General features: G+C 36.1%; 1 long non-coding RNA gene across 1 annotated transcript; it reads right to left on the reverse strand.

The window, feature by feature from the left end:
* Positions 1 to 826: 826 nt before the first annotated feature.
* On the reverse strand, positions 827 to 4,078 carry LOC113314142. Its single transcript, XR_003342301.1, has 2 exons — positions 2,397 to 4,078; positions 827 to 1,079 (listed from the first exon to the last, which is right to left on the reverse strand). It is a non-coding gene; the product is annotated as an uncharacterized LOC113314142 (long non-coding RNA).
* Positions 4,079 to 19,085: the final 15,007 nt, after the last annotated feature.

The raw sequence follows: 19,085 nt of genomic DNA on the forward strand, positions 1-19,085 counted from the left end.
TTTATCAATCGGTTCATGTTCACCTTGATTTATCAAAAGACGGAACAAAAACTCTTGGGATTTCTGTGGGAAACATATTTATTCAATTCTATGGACTTTTCTGTGAGAGACAGATTTGTTTATCAAGTCTTCGACTTTGGGTCGTAGAAACTCTTGGTTGTGGGTGAGATCAACTAAGGAAATCAAGTGCTTAGTATCCTGCTGGGATCAGAGACGTAAGGAGCGCAACTGTACCTTGAAGTAGTGTGATATTGATTAGGGTTCAACTACAGTCCAGTACGAAGTTGATTGGTAGTAGGCTAGTGTCTGTAGCGGCTTAATACAGTGTGGTGTTCAATCTGGACTAGGTTCCGGGGTTTTTCTGCATTTGCGGTTTCCTCGTTAACAAAATTCTGGTGTCTGTGTTATTTCTTTTTCGTATTATTTTTTGTTATATAATTGAAATATCACAGGTTGTGCGTTAAGATCAATCAATTAGAATATCCAACCTTTGGTTGTTGATTTACATTGATTGACACTTGAACATTGGTCTTTGGTACCGTTCAAGTAACTCCTCTTATATTCAATCGGGATTGCAGATTTCTATTTGTTGATTGCGGATTTAATTAAGAGTTAGAGATATTAAACTCTTTGGTATACTTTACTCTAGATTGAGTCTGACTGTCTAGTTGATTCTCTAGAAAGTATATTGGAGTAAGTCCTCTCAAATTTCCAAACGAATTGTTGGCTGTGGTTGTTAGACCCCCGCATTTTCAGAAAAGAAGAAACTGAAGAGGCTATATGTAGCGCCCCCAAAGCTAGCAGCTGACTAATCCAAGAGATTAACTAAATAAAGAGGCAGTAACAATCTAAATCATTTACTTAAACATTCAATTAAGAAATTTACTACAAAACTTAAGCCAAAAACTATCCCCGCTCTGAAATATACATATATACAAGAACTCCTCTCAAATGATACATATAAAATAGTCATTTGGTTTACAAAAGAATATACAACATAATAAACATAGCAGAAGTAAACTAACTAACGAACTGGACGTTTGAAGCTTTCGCTGCGCCACTCTGATCTGTTTCTGAAACTGAAAGTGGGAATGGGTGAGCACATCATCCCTAAAAGTGGTGCCCAGCAGGAATAACTTTTAACTTTCAAGTAATCATAACAAGAGTTGGAAAACAATAATGTTTTCCCAAACAATAAATAGTGACCAAGTCACTAAAATAAACAATATGCATATGGACAAACTCTTTTTTTCAAACAATGTATAATATCCGTGCTAACCACACTCAATAGCTATTGATAACACCAAGACCATGATGACCCGTGATAAGTATAAAAGTTGAATTCATGTAGATATAATTGTGAAGGAGCGTATCCTATAAACCACAAGTGGAAATTCTCATTTCCCATAACAATTCATAATAACAAACAAAACATTACAAGTCCTTTCCAAATCGTGGAAAGATTCACAGAATCAACATAATTATCATAATGCAATTTAAACAAAGTATGGAATGCACGGACAGACAATGCATGAGTTTGTTAAGTATAAACTTTTGTAAAAGCAACAATAATGGTTACAAAAGAGTCAAATGTATTCCCACATCTTTTGATGACAAGTCACGCCTGCCTCGAGATCCACGATCCACTGGTTCATCCTTTGAATCGATCGTTGTTAATAACTAACTGTTAATCACACAAGAACTCTAAGAATCTAGCCAAAATGGCTCACACAAGAATCATACAATTCTATCTAATGGTCTAAGCCCATTTATGGTTCTATACCTTTTATTTATCTATCTTTAACATAACTAAGAGTTTACTAATCCAATTAGGTTGATTCTATAGTTCATTAGATACGTCTTAGGAATGTCTACAACTTTGTAGAAGAAGTCAAAGGCTAATTCGGACCATAAGGGTCCAAACATCATTTTAGGATAACTAATCCTAAGCCCAAGTCCACTATACAAACCCATTACACAAGGCCTGATCCAACTGGGTCAATCTAACAGTCACTGACGGTCAAAGGTACACTAACAGTCAACGTCCAAAGTCGGGTCAAAGTCCAGGTCAAAATGGTCAACTGGTTAACTCAGTCAACTAACTGAGTCAAAACGGGATCAAAACCAAATACTGAGTTAACTCAACTCAGACGGCTAAGAACAAACCGAGCCAGACTAAGTAAGCTCAGTCAGACATGCTAAGGTTCAAGCCTGAGACATTGCACATGACCAAGGTTCTTCACACAGCTGCAACTCTAATCTCAGTTCAACATCAATCTATTTATTCATTCCAATTTATAACTCAAAATTGATCTATACTTATTTAATTCATCGATATACAATTTTTCCCTTTAAGACAACTCTATAATTCACTTTAAATTACATAAACAGGTTACCTTGATCTGCAGATGCAGGCTTTCTCTAAGACCATTGCTATAACAGCCTTACAATCAACTTCAGCTCATACATCTTATCAGCATATTTGAATTCCAACAACTAAAACACTACCAAGTTCATTATCATGATCTTAGGTCAAGTAACAACCTAACACTCCACTCCCATAATCTCTGTAACATCACTATCACTTCAACTTCATTACAGAATTCCAGACAGCAATACTACAACTCAAACTCAACTGCACGTTACACACTAACTCAGTCTCCATTCAACATCCCTCTTTTCAGTCCTGCCTGTACAATCCGCAAATTCAGTTACATCACCCTTGTCATTCACCACTCCACTTTCAACTCCCTGTAATTTCATCAACACCAGTCCATTCCATTCACCTAAATCTTAACTGCAGCTCCACCATCTATTCCCCAAACACCACCAGTTACCATTACACCTGCAATACCAGAAATACCACCATTCCCTTACTAACACAAAGTTCAGCTTAATAATTCATTTGCACAACAATCCATCACTCATTCAAATGCATCTCAGACCTCCTCCATGTACTGTGATCACTAACTCAATCACAAATAGAACTTCACAGACGATACCAAACACAATTCCAACTTCACAACTAGTTCCTTGTCTTCAAGAACACCCATATCTACTCTTACATCCATAACAAAACAACAACACGACAAATCCAAACTTCATATGTAACAAATTTAATCCAACTCCAAGCATAATCCTCCCTGTAATTCGTCTTAACCTATACCAATTCACATCCATGAAAATTCCAATAACCCAACTTCTAAATCATCTCCACATCCACCACCACAACAACTTAGTTAAACACTAAACAATCTGCAACCTGAATACATTCAACACCACCAGAATCTGCAACTGATACCTTTAGATTTCATTTTACATAACCATTGTCACTAACCTCAGTAAACTCATTTCAATTCTAATATCATTAACAACTTCATAAACTCAAAACTGAAATGAATAACTAAAATTAGATTTGCTCAGATCAAACAATTACCTCAAGATAAATTTTCTCAAGCAACTGAATCAGACTCTGCTTCACACTTTGATTTTGATTCACCAACACATCTCAAGACTACTCAGGACTCATCCGCACAACTCGAACCATACCCAAAACCTTCAACCCATTACTAGTTCTCGATTAAACTCCAACTCAAATCCCAAACCTCATCAAAACAGAACCAAACCCTAATTACCAATTCCAAACTATTCTTCAACCACAAACTCTAATTCAGATAAATCCCATCTTTAATTCCATCTTATTCATCATTAATCGAACCTCTAAACAATCTTCTGAGAAACCTTAACCCTTGATTCATCTTCAGATCTACTTCATATCACCCAAATTAATAATCGCCCCATCCTTCAACATCTATTAGCAACTCATATCAAACATCAGATTACTTAAATCCATATAATTTCTCAAATCGGCTCAAGAACCCTAATTCAGTTCATCTCTTCTTCATATTCACAGCAACATCAATTTCTTCTCCTCCAAAGCTTAATCAATCCAAATTAGCACCACCACCATCTCTTATAAAACTCAAATCCTCTAAACTGGAATCGATAGAAGGAAGAACGAAGAAGAAGAGAGACAGAGGAGAAGCAGAAGAGAAACGAGGAAAGAAGAAGATAGAAGAAGAATAAATTCTTCGATCGGGTTTTGGTGAAGATAAGGCCGACCAAGAAGTTTATGGAACACCCGTTGAATTGATAAGGGAAGTCCCAGTATGTCTAATGGCAAAAAGACTATTTTGCCCTTCTCACTATTCCGATGATTCCTTCTTCATGTATCCGAATGACACTATTCAACGGTACTAGTTTCGCATCTAAATCGTTGTTAGCCTAATTTCTATTAATTAATGTTCGTGTTAAATTAATTGAGTTATTAGCGATTAAGACGCCTCTTGACTAGTCTAATAACGTTGACGAGCTTGAGGGTCTTTACAGCGTAAGATAGTAGTTAGGGGAGATGATTAAGGAGGGAGGGGTGGTTTTTCGGGAACCGCTCTTATTAAGAGAGGAAGAGACCCGTCTAATCCCTGTACATTCTCTCTTATTCTAATAAATTCTCTCTTCCTATCAAAAAAAAAAAAAAAAACCCGTCTAAGCGCCATAAAACTCCTAATTAAAACTCACTTCATCTTTTCAATCAAACATTTCCTTTTTCTGTTATAACCAACTCTTCCCTTTGCAGCTGAAATCCAAAATTAATCAGAGATATCAACAATTGATTGCAAGTTCTGATAGATATGGCTTGTAAAGGAGAGAAGCATCAGCTTGAAGGGAAATTTGTGCCAGAAGTTGATGTCGATCCACAAATATATGGGTACCAATTATTTAAGCATCACATTCAAAGATTGCCATATGGTATTGCATTCCTACAAGGATGTATCCCGAGTATAGGTATAATTTCAATTGACATTTAGAAGATGTGCAACATAATCTTGCTGTGAAGATGGAGGTGATCATGAGAGAAGAGGGTCCACCCCGAGTTTTTCATCCAACCTTTAATCATAAATCCAATTGAAGCTCTCACGGAGATAGTTAATCAACATATTTGTACTCCATGGTACCAACAATCTGTTTGAGATTCAAAGCACGTACTGTGAGGTGGGTAGTGGAAGCGGGAGTGGTGGTGTTAATGGTGGTGATGACAGTAGAGGAGTACCGGCGGAAGTAGATAAGCATGCTAAAGTCAATGGAAAAGCGCCCATAGAGGATGATGAGAGCAAAACTGCACAACAAACCATCCTCAAGCAAATGCAATGATCGAATGATGACTCCTGGAAGTTATATGTTGTGCATCCCCTATATGGGTCATTTGAGGTGCATGAGGGTGTTATTATGGTTTCCGATGGTTTTTGGCTGCCAAAGGTGGGAGAACCCGTTTCATGTTCATCAATTTGACTATTGAAGTGAGACAATCCATTCAGATATTGGCAATGCATCCCTGGGATCATGATGCATCAATGCACTTTCCAGTACTGGACGTTCTGTGCCTCATCGGTTTCTCAACTTGGACGTGAGATTTTTGCAGGTGGTGAACCCCCTGCCAACGATCCCGCTGACCAGCCAATGAGCCGGCTGAGCCAGCCGATTGCCATGCAACCTGCGTCAGCCCTGCCCTGAGGAAATGGGGATCGCACCCACTGGAGTTAATTTCTGATTTCGGTCCGTCTCACGCCAAGAGCGAGACACTGGGACAACGAAATCTCGAGGAGATTCTTGTTAAAATCTCGGATTAACTTTTCGATCCTTGTCTCCAAATTTTATACCTGTAAAACATATATAAAATTTCGGTCCAGTCAAGTGTTTTCTACAAATTTGCACAAGTTACCCCATTAAAACTTGTATAAGCATAGCGAAACCACGCCATTTTTAAAATTAGAAAATAAAGAACAGTTTTAACTTTTAAATTAGCTTAAACAATCTATCTTAATTACTCTTAGCCAGATTAATTTGTTGACACACGTCTCAGATTTGAATGACTGGGTGTCATAGTCTTGTATGCTTGTGATATACTTTTGACCAAAATAGTACTAGTTGCTTCTGGGACCAAGAACTAACCTATGCAACTAATATTGTTAGATTTCCCCGGTGGTGATACAATTAAGAACTCATACAATTAAAAATCTTCATGCAAAATCATCATTCATAGCTTTTCAACGGAAATACCATTCTAATCACAAAATCAAAGCTTTAATCACCAACAAAAAGAAAAACCTGCAATAGAATCATTAAAAAAAACAACCAAGGAATCAAACTTTGTTTCACCGTCAATATTAAAAAAACAAACAAAGATCAGATTGAAAAATAGCATATAGGGATTCAAATACATCTGACTTTGTTTGTGTAAGCTCTTCGTCATCTACTGCTTCAATTGTTGGTATTGCTGGGTAACATAGCTAGGGTTTCTGTTACAAACCTTGGTTTCTCTTCGTTGCGAAAAATATGATTTTTTGTGTGAAGAATTTAGAAAATTAAATACCGAGAATTGGGGATGACTCGTCTCGGTCGAGATTTAGGTGACTCGGGTGATATTTCCGTTAGAATCTCGGTTGGGCGAGATTGTAAGAATCGTCCGTCGTAGAGGCGAAAACGATAATATCGTCGGAGTCTCGACCGAGACGGCCAAGATTGACGACATTGCTCGCACCTAAAGGACTGCATCCCGGATGACAAGGAATCGAACTCGGAGTGTAAATCAGGGTACTCGGAGTCAGACTCGGCAGCTACCAATATTATTGTTTAGTAATAAAGTTGATGATTCTTTATTGATGGTTGGTATTTGAACTCATAGGATTTTGATAGTGAACTTTGAAAGTTTTGATTGTGTATAGAGGAAATTTTAGGTAGATGGGTATTGAAAATGTCAGTTATAAACAACTTAGCAAATAGAGTTAGGATTGTAGGATTGATATGCTTCTTAGGAGGTTTTGCCATGGATATCTTGAGTAGAGATGAGTCATTAATTACTTTAATGATTTTGTCTTAGAACTTGTTTGTTTGCAGCTGACTCGGCGTCTGAATCTGAGTCAACCCCTTACTCGGACCGAGTCAGCAGTCAGACCGTTTGTTTTCCATTTTGAGTCATATCTGACTCGACCTCTGACTCAGACATAACCCCTGACTCGGACTCATTTGAGTCAGGTAACAAAATACCCCTGACTCATGGGACCAAACCACTGACTCACTTATTTCCGAGTCAGATCTGACTCAAAACAAACATATCGACTCAGATCCAGATGAGTCAGGTGATTTCACTTAGATCCAGATGATTCAGATCCAGACGACTCATATGAGTCAGGAGTAAACAAACATGGTGTTACTTTATAGGCCTTGGCCATTTAAAAAAAAAAAATTCAACGGTACCATCCAACAGGGGTGTCGGTCATGCTATCTAGGAGAAGGATTCAATCGCTTGATTATGCCACCAAATGCATGTAAGCAAGGACTGAGGCATACTATAGTATGTGTAACGCTCAATATAAATAAAATATGTAACCCCCCAATTTCCTTACTTTTTTTCATGAAATAATATTACTTTTTCACTTTTTGTCTCATTTTCTACCACATAGGTATGATGATGCAGCAGATGCCTTCGAAAAGATGCTTGATCCGAGGAACAAAGAGCGTACATGTGAAGTCAATACCTTCACTTTCAACATGAAGAACCAAATATTTTTCAGTTTTGCGAATCCAGTTTGTTTCTTCTGACTAATATGTTTTGTCTATTTACAAAAAGTTTGTGTTTTGTAATTTTTCTCTTTACAAGAAAATTATTAAAGCTAGATTGAATTCTATCAATGTGGAAGAAGATAATATTGACTAATATGGATGTGAAAACATTGACGAAAACGTACTCACTTGTGAATGATTTATTCCAAATACATTTGCTATGATAAGTGCTTAATTCTTACTTATTCACTACTCAAATTTACATTTATTTAGTTATTTATTTAGTACATATTTAATGGTTTTTGTTTAGTGTGCAGTTTTTAGGAAATAAAGCTCTATGGACTAAAATGCTGAATTTTGCTGGAGAAATGAAGTGATTTTATGGGCTAGACCCAAATGGAAACATGAAGAATTATTGGGCAAATTATTTGGATATGGGAGTGTGGTAAGCATTCCACGGCTTGTGTAGAAGTGTGCCACGACGTGTATAGAAGTGTGGAGACCATGTGCAAGATATTAGTTTTGATTTAGGATATTCGAAGATATTGTTTGATGAAGAAAATATTTTTTTATGAACGTGGATTAATAAATATATGAAGATTCGGGAAAGAATAATATTCTTTTTGGTTAGAAATAATTTGATACATGACGAATTTTGATTGGAAGATTTTATTTTATATCAACTGGTGGCATATTTTTATTGGACGATGATGTGGTAGTGGAAATGGAAAAGGAAAGTGGTTTCCTTTGAAGCTATATAAAATGGTGGAAGCATATGACTCAGGGGGTTGAGACGGCCAAGAGTCGAGAGCCAACAAGAGTTTTTAGATTTGATTTCTTTATTTATTTTTCTTCTTTGTAATAATGGAGATTTAACCCTCTTCGTTGGGGTTGAAGATGAAACCAACTCTAATATGTAAATGACTCAGGTACTCTCCAAAATAAATATTCTTTGATATTTGATTGTTTATTAATTTCTCTTCATAAATAGCTTTTTTCTTTATTGTTTTTGAATAATCTTCTATTATTAATCTTTTATAAGCGAAGTTATACTGTTTTGGTACAACATAAGTTGCAATATTTGTAATTAAGTGTTATATTATCCGAGATGTATCAGTTTGGTCTCGATAGTCTTGAGTTATAAGATGTATATGTTTTAGAGATGAAATGGGTGTTTTACATAATTTAGCTATCTTGTAGATCTTAAGAGCAAATCCCACTACTTATGTTTCAGACATCAAAGACAATATTAGCCTCTTTCCATAAAGTGATAAGTCGGGCATGTGAGGGACAATCCATTCCTGCAAGTTTTCATTTTAGCTCCAAAGTCTAAAATAAACATCATTATACCAACAAAAGATCTTGCAAGTAATCATTGGAATTTTCAAAGAAATGAGCAACATTTAAGTTATTTCCTGCTCATCTCTCCAGGTTTGCGGCCATCATAACTTTTCAGTAATACTGGGATGAGTTTACCTACACAAGGTATTCAAAGATAAAGTGAAAAGTCGAAGTTTTGAATAAAGAATGTTAAAAATCAAGACATCATATAATTGTACGACTCCGAATAAAACCCTAAGAACTTTAAATGCGCTAAATTCTACATAAAAGCAACGACTTACCATAATTAAACTCCAAATATTAGAAGTATTCTCTTTAAGAGTCTGGAATATGATTCTAAATTTTACTTGTAACCATCATATACATGAGCTGTTGTACCTAGCTGATGTAGTTTTTAAGTGGTAGTAAAGTTCGTTCAACTCAGATTGTGTAGACTCGATTTTAGACTCAAATTAAAATAGAAAACTTAAAAAGAAATTGTATTCAAGATTATAAAAAGCACTGAGACTCAGGATTCCACCAATCTCCAATTTTTATGTGATTTAATCTAGTCAATATTTATGCAACTCTTTACGTTTAAAGTGATTATAATATTTTTGCCTAGACAAGTAGATTCTCAAAACAATAGTTGTAAATCGAAAGCATGGACCATCAAAAGACTTAACCTAAGCATGACCCATCAATTGAGAACACAACCACTTAATCAGAATCATATATTCGATTTCAGTTCAGTGCAAATAATCATAAAAGAATTACAAAAATTAAATTAAATAGAATTTACCACATAATAATTGGAAAAATGGCTTCCTCCGTCGCCTCAGCAATGGGGTTTAGCTCCTCATATTAATCACTTGCTCAAAATATTTATTTATGGTTCAAAAGTTGATTAAAAGATGAAAAACTATAACATTGATTGTTTGCAACGGTGTACTGGCGTTGCCAAACAAAGGACTGATTGTTACAAAGAAGTCACTGTAGCAGCGTTACAAATTTGAGACGTTGTTCTTATTTGCAACGTTTTTTCTTCAGCAGCATCAACAGAAACTCGGGTTTTCCTGCAACTTGATCAATTCAGCTCTGTGGTGTTACAAACTCCTCTGCGAATGCTCCAACGAATTCGTCCCCTTCCCTGGGACTCGAACACACCTTTTATACTACTCAGAAACCTAAAAATGACGATTAATTCTCTCTTTTTCTTTTCGTGCAAGCCACGACAATAATCTTCTTTGCCGATTTCCTTAAGCGTTTCTAAGACTTCCAAATCATCTGAAACTCTTCCTTAGATAGAATCTCACCTTATGAAACAATATCACGCCTTTAGTCTCCCTGAAATTCCTAAAATAATTCCACAAAGTTTCCGTATACAACTCAACCTCTGTTTCCTTTTTATGGATTATCCAGCCCAATTTGATCGATTCCTGCGCACATACCAAGCCTGTTATGCTCAATCACGTTCAGCCCAACAAATTCCAGCGATTGAATTCATTAAAACATCTTCGAAATCCAATCGAAAGTTTGGTTCTTCACTGGTTATTTCTTCCCGCCTTTTTCTGAATTTAAACGAAGAAGATGACCTCCCCATATCATGTGTGGTCTCCCTTTAGCAGATGCCTGGAAATGGGTCACCCCTTAGTAATTAGGTTACCCCTTATCCAAACTGAGAGTCTGTATAGTAATTTTCTCCCACGAGCGCAAAAATCACTTTTTTAGCCAATTTCTCCGCAAAAGCTTATTTCTCCAAAAATACCTACAGGGACATAAAAAGCCATAATAAATATAAAATCAAGCACTAATAATATATACAATTGAGATTATATAAGACACAAAAATGTGCCTGTCAAATAACCCCAAACTTATTATTTGCTAGTCCTCGAGCAAATCAAATAGAAAATAAAATCCTAACTCACTGTCGCAGGCATCGTCGATTGCATTTAGCATATGCAATAAGCCTTTAAACCCCTAGGTGGCCCTAGTGGCCGAGTTATAGTCTCGGGAGGGCTTACAAGAGATATACCCACAAAACATTTACACTCCATACCCTAGATATCTAGGCAGAACCTTGGAAGGCACTAAAGAATCTCCTTGGTTGGCATACTTATTGACTACAGGAGGAAGTACCCTGATGCGAAATTCCAATTGTTGTACACGAGTTTGCACTCAAGCATAATAAAATTCATATAAAGTGACAGAGCTCTACTCAGATAGTCGTACTATGGACATCAATATCCGGAGTCAAAACTAATCACATGGATAGATCAATAAGATGGATATAGAGAAAAACATAGATGGTTTTGATGTTTACTAAGTGAACGGCGTTTCCCATATCTGTCTAAAGGCCTCCGCCAAAATGAACCTATCCTAATGGATTGAGGTACTAGTCTGACTAATATCAACACACTGGCATATACAAGGGAACCAGTGGTCGATAACCTAACTCTAGGTCAACACAGCTGGCATATACAAGGGTACCAGTGGTCGACTTTATTGAATTTATTCCTTTTGGTCAAATAGTCTGGTCTCAAATTTTTTTTTTTTCATGGTATCTCAATCACTCTAATTCACCATCGTGGGACCCACCTATCACTTAGAGAAACATGGTTTAAAAACAAAATAAAAATAGAAGTGAAAAAGACTCAACGAGATATGGTGAAACTATCATGTTATTTCTAACACCTGAGCTCTGTGCTTTTATGAATAGACTCTTTAGATGTTGCCATCTAATCAGATTGGTTCCTCAACTCCTACAACCAAAATGCTTCCATTCACTTAGATTAGTTAGTGTGATCCATAATATGCATAAATTTCTAGGCTCTGGAGTTTATTTATTGCAACTAAAAAGTTTCTCCCATACCCCCAAACTTAAATCTAACATTGTCCTCAATGTTCTAAAGATAAAATTAAAAGCATGAACAAGGAGAAACTATTACCATTTGAAGCAAAAGAGATAAGGAAAGATATTACCATGTCGCATGAATATTGGGTTACCTCCCAAGAAGTGCTAAGTTTAAAGTCTTCAGCCAGAATAATAGATGATTAGTCACCTCATGGAATCATAAAGTAATAGTCGAAATTTTTGTGGGTCATCAAAACCAAATAGAGCTATCACAAATAAAAGGAATCTGCAACCTGTCAAGAAAATAAACAAATAAAGCACACCCTTGTCTAGTTTCCTGTTTAAGACAACTACATCTAGTTGTGGTTCAGGTTCAGGTTCTATAACTGGGTCCAAATAAAATATTTTCATGGGTTGGAATTCCTCAAAGCTAAGATCCGGTTCAGGTATTAGAGTCTGGAAAAACTCAAGTAAAAACTTAGAAGCGCATAATAATAACCTGAATAATTGTGGATCCTTAAAGTCAATCAGTTTTGACTCACACAGCTGACCACAATGAGAGTGGTGATCTTCCTTAAAAAAATGTGTCGACCCTAATCTCCTAAAGTAATTAGGTTTAGTCTCAAAACTTAATAATTGACACATATGAAACTTATACGTTCGCACAATCGGTTGAAAAATATTTGGTGGGAAAACAAAGTCAATCTGGATATCATAGCCTGGGTAAACCACATCAACCAGATGATGGGTTTCTAACAACTGAACTTCCTTATGGACATCACTAGGTTCAGGAAAACGTGTATGAAGATAATCTTGTAAAATGGTTGAGGCACATATGTCAAGCCCCAAGTGAGGGACCTTTGTAAGAGTTAAAGCACATGGAGAATGATAATCACCCCCAAACTTAGATTTTTGGGTATCTCTAGATAGACTAGCTACAATTTCCTCAATTTCTAGATCGTTGGAATCCTGAAAATAGTCAACTGCTTCTTCTAGGTTATACTCAAGTGAGCATCCTCACTCATATTTAATAGTTGTACGAGTTCATTTTCTTCGTCTAAGACCATTGTTTCTAAACCGCTAGACTCTAAAACGGTATTCTTAGAATAAACTCGTTCCTCTAAACCATTATCGACTTCGTAATCAAAAGGAAATACTGCATCATCTAAAGAAGTGGTATCTCTAATCAAATCCTCTTCCTTTTGAATAGGTGAATAATCATTAAAATTATCGGGATCTGAACCAGAAATAACGCTATCATCATAAAGTTCATTTGGAGTAACAAATTCCTGATCACTATGCCTACATATTTCAAATTCTTCATCAACACTATCCACATCATAATCATCATAATAACATGAAAATGGTTGAACCTCATCTAAACAAGTATTGTTACCAATTTTATCCTCGTCATCTTGATTATGCAAATAACTATCCTCATTTTCAAGGGTACTATTGGAATCACTATATTGGAAATTAAGATTATTTCGAGCAATTCTTTCGTTCGTCTCAGCTATCAGCTTGAAGGATTCCTCTATAGAAAGTTCTCTTTCGTCATAAACTAAGTTATTCATCTCAGCTAACTTACGTGTCGACTCCTCTAATTTCCTGAGGGACTCTTCTAAAGGAGAAATATAAGAATTTTGCTCGTATGACCGGTGCGTGTGTGGATAGTAATTGGGCTCATCAAGGTATGAGCCATAACCTTGAAAAGGCTGATGTTCCCAACCACTATTCACACTATGGTCAAAGTAGTAACGTCCATTTTGAAACTCAGTCGGATATTCGTTGTATTGGCTCTTGTAATACCAGTTCGACATTCTATTGCAGGGGTGTGAGTTGTCACACAAAATAAAACCCACTGACAGGGGATTCGTGGGTGGATAGAGTCTTACCTCCCGTACCAGACGGGCGATGAACCGTTGAAGTCGACTCAGGCCACCGACTCCAATGTTAGTGTACGAACCCGAGGGGCCGAGACAGTATCGTAACTGTCGTCCTTCCCTGCAAACAGTTTATATTTAATCTTAACCCTTCCTTAGGGTTTAAAACTAATGTCCAAGAATGTCCAAAAAGTCCAAAAAGAGAAATGTCCAAAAAAAGAAAAATTACAAACATAACACCCTATTTACAGTTTCTAAAAATAAAACAAAATAACTATATACAAAATCTTCTTCTTCACTCCTTTTGGATTCCTCTTTTCTTTCCTTCTTTGGCGATGCTTTCCTTTTGTAGTACTTTTTCTTTCCTTGTAGCTTCGCTCCAAATCTGAAAAGAATCGAAAAATACCAAAACGCGTAAAAAAGAACAAAAAATAATAAAAAGAAAAAGAAACCTAAAACAAATCTAAATACAAGTCCGCGTCGGCGGCGCCAATAATTGATGTAGTTTTTAAGTGGTAGTAAAGTTCGTTCAACTTGGATTGTGTAGACTCGATTTTAGACTCAAATTAAATTAGAAAACTTAAAAAGAAATTGTATTCAAGATTATAAAAAGCACTGAGACTCAGGATTCCACCAATCTCCAATTTTTATGTGATTTAATCTAGTCAATATTTATGCAACTCTTTACGTTTAAAGTGATTCTAATATTTTTGCCTAGACAAGTAGATTATCAAAACAATAGTTGTAAATCGAAAGCATGGACCATCAAAAGAATTAACCTAAGCATGACCCATCAATTGAGAACACAATCACTTAATCAGAATCATATATTCAATTTCAGTTCAGTGCAAATAATCATAAAAGAATTACAAAAATTAAATTAAATAGAATTTACCACATAATAATTGGAAAAATGGCTTCCTCCGTCGCATCAGCAATGGGGTTTAGCTCCTCATATTAATCACTTGCTCAAAATATTTGTTTATGGTTCAAAAGTTGATTAAAAGATGAAAAACTATAACATTGATTGTTTGCAACGGTGTACTGGCGTTGCCAAACAAAGGACTGACTGTTACAAAGAAGTCACTGTAGCAGCGTTACAAATTTGAGACGATGTTCTTATTTGCAACGTTTGTTCTTCAGCAGCAGCAACAAAAACTCGGGTTTTCCTGCAACTTGATCAATTCAGCTCTGTGGTGTTACAAACTCCTCTGCGACTGCTCCAATGACTTCGTCCGCTTCCCTGGGACTCGAATACACCTTTTATACTACTCAGAAACCTAAAAATAACGATTAATTCTCTCTTTTTCTTTTCGTGCAAGTCACGACAATAATCTTCTCTGCCGATTTCCTTAAGCGTTTATAAGACTTCCAAATCATCTGAAACTCTTCCTTAGATAGAATCTCACCTTAGGAAACAATATCACGCCTTTAGTCTCCCTGAAATTCCTAAAATAATTCCACACAGTTTTCGTATACAACTCAACCTCTGTTTCCTTTTTATGGATTATCCAGCCCAATTTGATCGATTCCAGCGCACATACCAAGCATGTTATGCTCAATCACGTTCAGCCCAACAAATTCCAGCAATTGAATCTCACTAAAACATCTTCGAAATCCAATCGAAAGTTTGGTTCTTCACTGGTTATTTCTTCCCGCCTTTTTCTGAATTTAAACGAAGAAGATGACCTCCCCCTATCCTGTGCTGGTCTCCCTTTAGCAGATGCCTGGAAATGGGTCACCCCTTAGTAATTAGGTTACCCCTTATCCAAAGTGAGAGTCTGTATAGTAATTTTCTCCCACGAGCGCAAAAATCACTTTTTTAGCCAATTTCGCCGCAAAAGCTTATTTCTCCAAAAATACCTACAAGGACATAAAAAGCCATAATAAATATAAAATCGAGCACTAATAATATATACAATTGAGATTATATAAGACACAAAAATGTGCCTATCACTATCCTATTTCAAAGACTCTCAAATTCAACAAACAAATCGACTTGTTTCTCCTTCAACATCTATTACCAAAAAATTATATTACTGCATAATAAATCAAGTTAATAAATTAAACAAGTTTTTTTTATCAATTTAAAGTACTTCGTATTCCTCCACCAAGTTTTGAAGCTCTTCAGGTAACTTATATTCTGCCAGTGGAACCCTTGATGGCCCAGCCTCCATTTTATCTAACTGATGTTCCGATGCACCGATTCGCTCTGCATTGTGAAATGATGACGAGATGTCATTTCCAGTCATATCATGTAACTTAATCTTCAACACCCAATCCATTTGCAATTGTGGAAGTTCAGATTCATGTAACATACCCCGACACTTTTTTAGAATATGTTTTCGATAAGTTAGTTCAACAACATACTCAAAAAAACTTAATAAACAAAAAAGGAAAAAAGATTAAAAAAAAAGCCTCACATTGGTTGTTCTTTTACATATTTCATGATATTTGAGTCCGATTAAATGATTTGCAACTTTTTGCTCTTTGTCTTCCTCTTGGAATTTCTTAAGATAACACTCAAACCAAAAACACTTAAAATTAAATAAAAATTATAAACTCTTAACCAATTAAGAAAATATTATATATTATTATTTACTTCAACAATCTCGATATCTCTGAGTACATCCTCTTGCATAAAATAACCATTCTCTACATTTAGTTTATTCCCTATATAGTTTAACACATGGCTCAAGATATTTTCTTTTACTTTGACAGTGTAAAGTTCCCAGTCTCTCACAAGCGCAATCATCTTTTGAGAAGTCGTCACGACCTAGAACATAAAAGCTGAATAACATATTAGTTATTGGACAATAAATATTAACACTTCAAAGTTAATGCGATGATGCTAGCAACAATATTGACTCTAGTGATATAGATAATCAACACAGTCATATACGCCTTACACTACTGACTGGTTCTTCGACATTTATATTGCATTTGATGGACATAAACCGAATACGGAATTCCGAAACAAATGTAAAGTCAAATCAGTCACGAAATATATTTCAAAAAAAATAGCTAGATCAATGCAATCGATCTACTACTAATTATCAGTTAATCATAAAAAAACATGGTGCTTTTCTTAATCCTCCAGCATTTGGAGAACTGAAGCAAATCAGTTTGTCTAACTCTTGTATGGCAAGAGTGAATACATGCTCATATCAAATCACAAAATTGTAACTAGCTTTTCTAGAAAGTACGTGATCCAACTAAAAATTAAAAACACTCAAGTCAACTAAAAATTAAGAACTGTTATTATCAAAATATCAAAAAAGAGAAACACATTTTAAACATTTGTTCGAATGAACTACTGTTGTAGTAATTCGATTTGCGGTAAATACGGATTCGATGCTCGGACTTGAAAAGATTTTTAAAGCAAAAATATATACAAAATTGTCACAGGATCAAGAGACACTAGGACTCAGGATTCCACCATAATCATTCATATAATTAATATATTTATTTCCAAAACAATTATAGCTCACATAAAAATAGGGACTCTAATTCTTGCCAAGGTAGATTTTTAGAAGATTAATTGTAAATCGAAAGCATGGCATATCAAAAGTACTAAGACCAAGCATAAACCATCAAAAGAAATGACAATCAATTAAGAAAAAATCATAAAACATTTAATAAAAATGCAAGAAGTCATAAAAGAATTAAATATAATTTTTATATGTGTAAAATATGGCTTCCTCCATCATCCCAGTATTGGGGTTTAGCTATTCATATCAATCACACACTCAAAATATTAATTCAAAGTTCAAAGTGTGATTAAAAGAGTCAAATGTTATAAAATAGTGGTTCTGAGACTCACAAAACACGTCCAACAGAAACGATAGAGGATAACTGCAGCTAACTGCGACACTTCGCTGATGCTGTTGACGCTGCTGAAAATCAGTCTGCTATGGAGAGTCTGTTCTTCGTGTTCTTGAAGCTTTTTAATGGCAGCAGCAGCAGCAGGTGAACATTGCTGTTTTTCCTTCTTCTTCGCTCCTCCTGGCTCTGGATCGACCCCAAACTCTTCATCCCCCTTCTCTGACATAAAACCAACTATTTATAGGCTTTAAATCCCCTTGAAACTCGATCAAACCCCTTGGAAATCTCCATTATTCTTTACGGGTTGTTTGAAGAATAATCTTCTTCTTGTTGCGTTACAGGCTGTTTCTAGCTATTCTCTCGTCTCAAATATCTTCTAGGACTTTTACCCAACTGTTTTGATGTATATCCCACGCAAGATATCCCATAAATCTCTCAAACTAATCTCAAACCCTAAACAGAAACCGTGTGCACTGTCTTGATTTTGTGTGGATTTTCTGACTTATCCAGCCCAATTAGATGGGTCTAATCGCTTCTAACAGGTCCCTTATGTCTTGTAGAGTCCGTGGGTACCAAATTTGCCCATTTAATGGCCTCCTAGGTCGCTCAAATCATTGATCCAAAACTGTTGACGCTGCTGCCTTTTTTTCCGCCAAAATCCAGTTTTGAAACTTTGAAGATGACCTCCCCCTATCCAGTTCCGGTGTCCCTTTAGTACATGCCCTGAAATGGGGTGCCCCTTAGTAATTAGGTTACCCCTTATCCAAAGTGAGAGTCCGTATAGTAATTTTCTCCCACGAGCGCAAAAACCACTTTTTAGCCAATTTCGCCGCAAAAGCTTATTTCTCCAAAAACACCTACAAAGACATAAAATAATCAAATAAGTACAAAATAGAGTACTAACAATATAAACAATTGGGACAAATTAGACACATAAATGCGTCTATCAAATACCCCCAAACTTATTATTTGCTAGTCCTCGAGCAAATCTAATCTAAAATAAAATGACTACACTTAGCACGTGCAGTAAGCCGTTAAACCACTAGGTGGCCCTAGTGGTGGAGTGTTGTCTCCGGGGGGTTTACCAGAGGTGTACCCACAAAACCTTAATACTCCAGAGCTTAGCTATCTACGCAGAACCTTGGAAGGCACTAAAGAATCTCCTTGGTTGTCATACTTATTGACTACAGGAAGAAGTACCCTGATGCGAAATTCCAATTGCTGTACACGAGTTTGCACTCAAGCATACTAAAATTCATATAAAGTGACAGAGCTCTACTCAGATAGTTGCACTATGGACATCATATTCGGAGTCTAAACTAATCACATGGATAGATCAAGAAGATGGATATAGAAAACATAGATGGTTTTGATGTTTACTAAGTGAACGACGTTTCCCATATCTGTCTGAAGGCCTCCGCCAAAATGAACCTATCCTAATGGATTGAGATACTAGTCTGACTAATATCAACACACTGGCATATACAAGGGTACCAGTGGTCGATAACCTAACTCTAGGTCAACACAACTGGCATATACAAGGGTACCAGTGGTCGACTTTATTGAATTTATTCCTTTTGGTC

The sequence above is a fragment of the Papaver somniferum genome, chromosome 1 (genome assembly GCF_003573695.1).
Source record: "Papaver somniferum cultivar HN1 chromosome 1, ASM357369v1, whole genome shotgun sequence".
NCBI classification, from domain to species: Eukaryota; Viridiplantae; Streptophyta; class Magnoliopsida; order Ranunculales; family Papaveraceae; genus Papaver; species Papaver somniferum.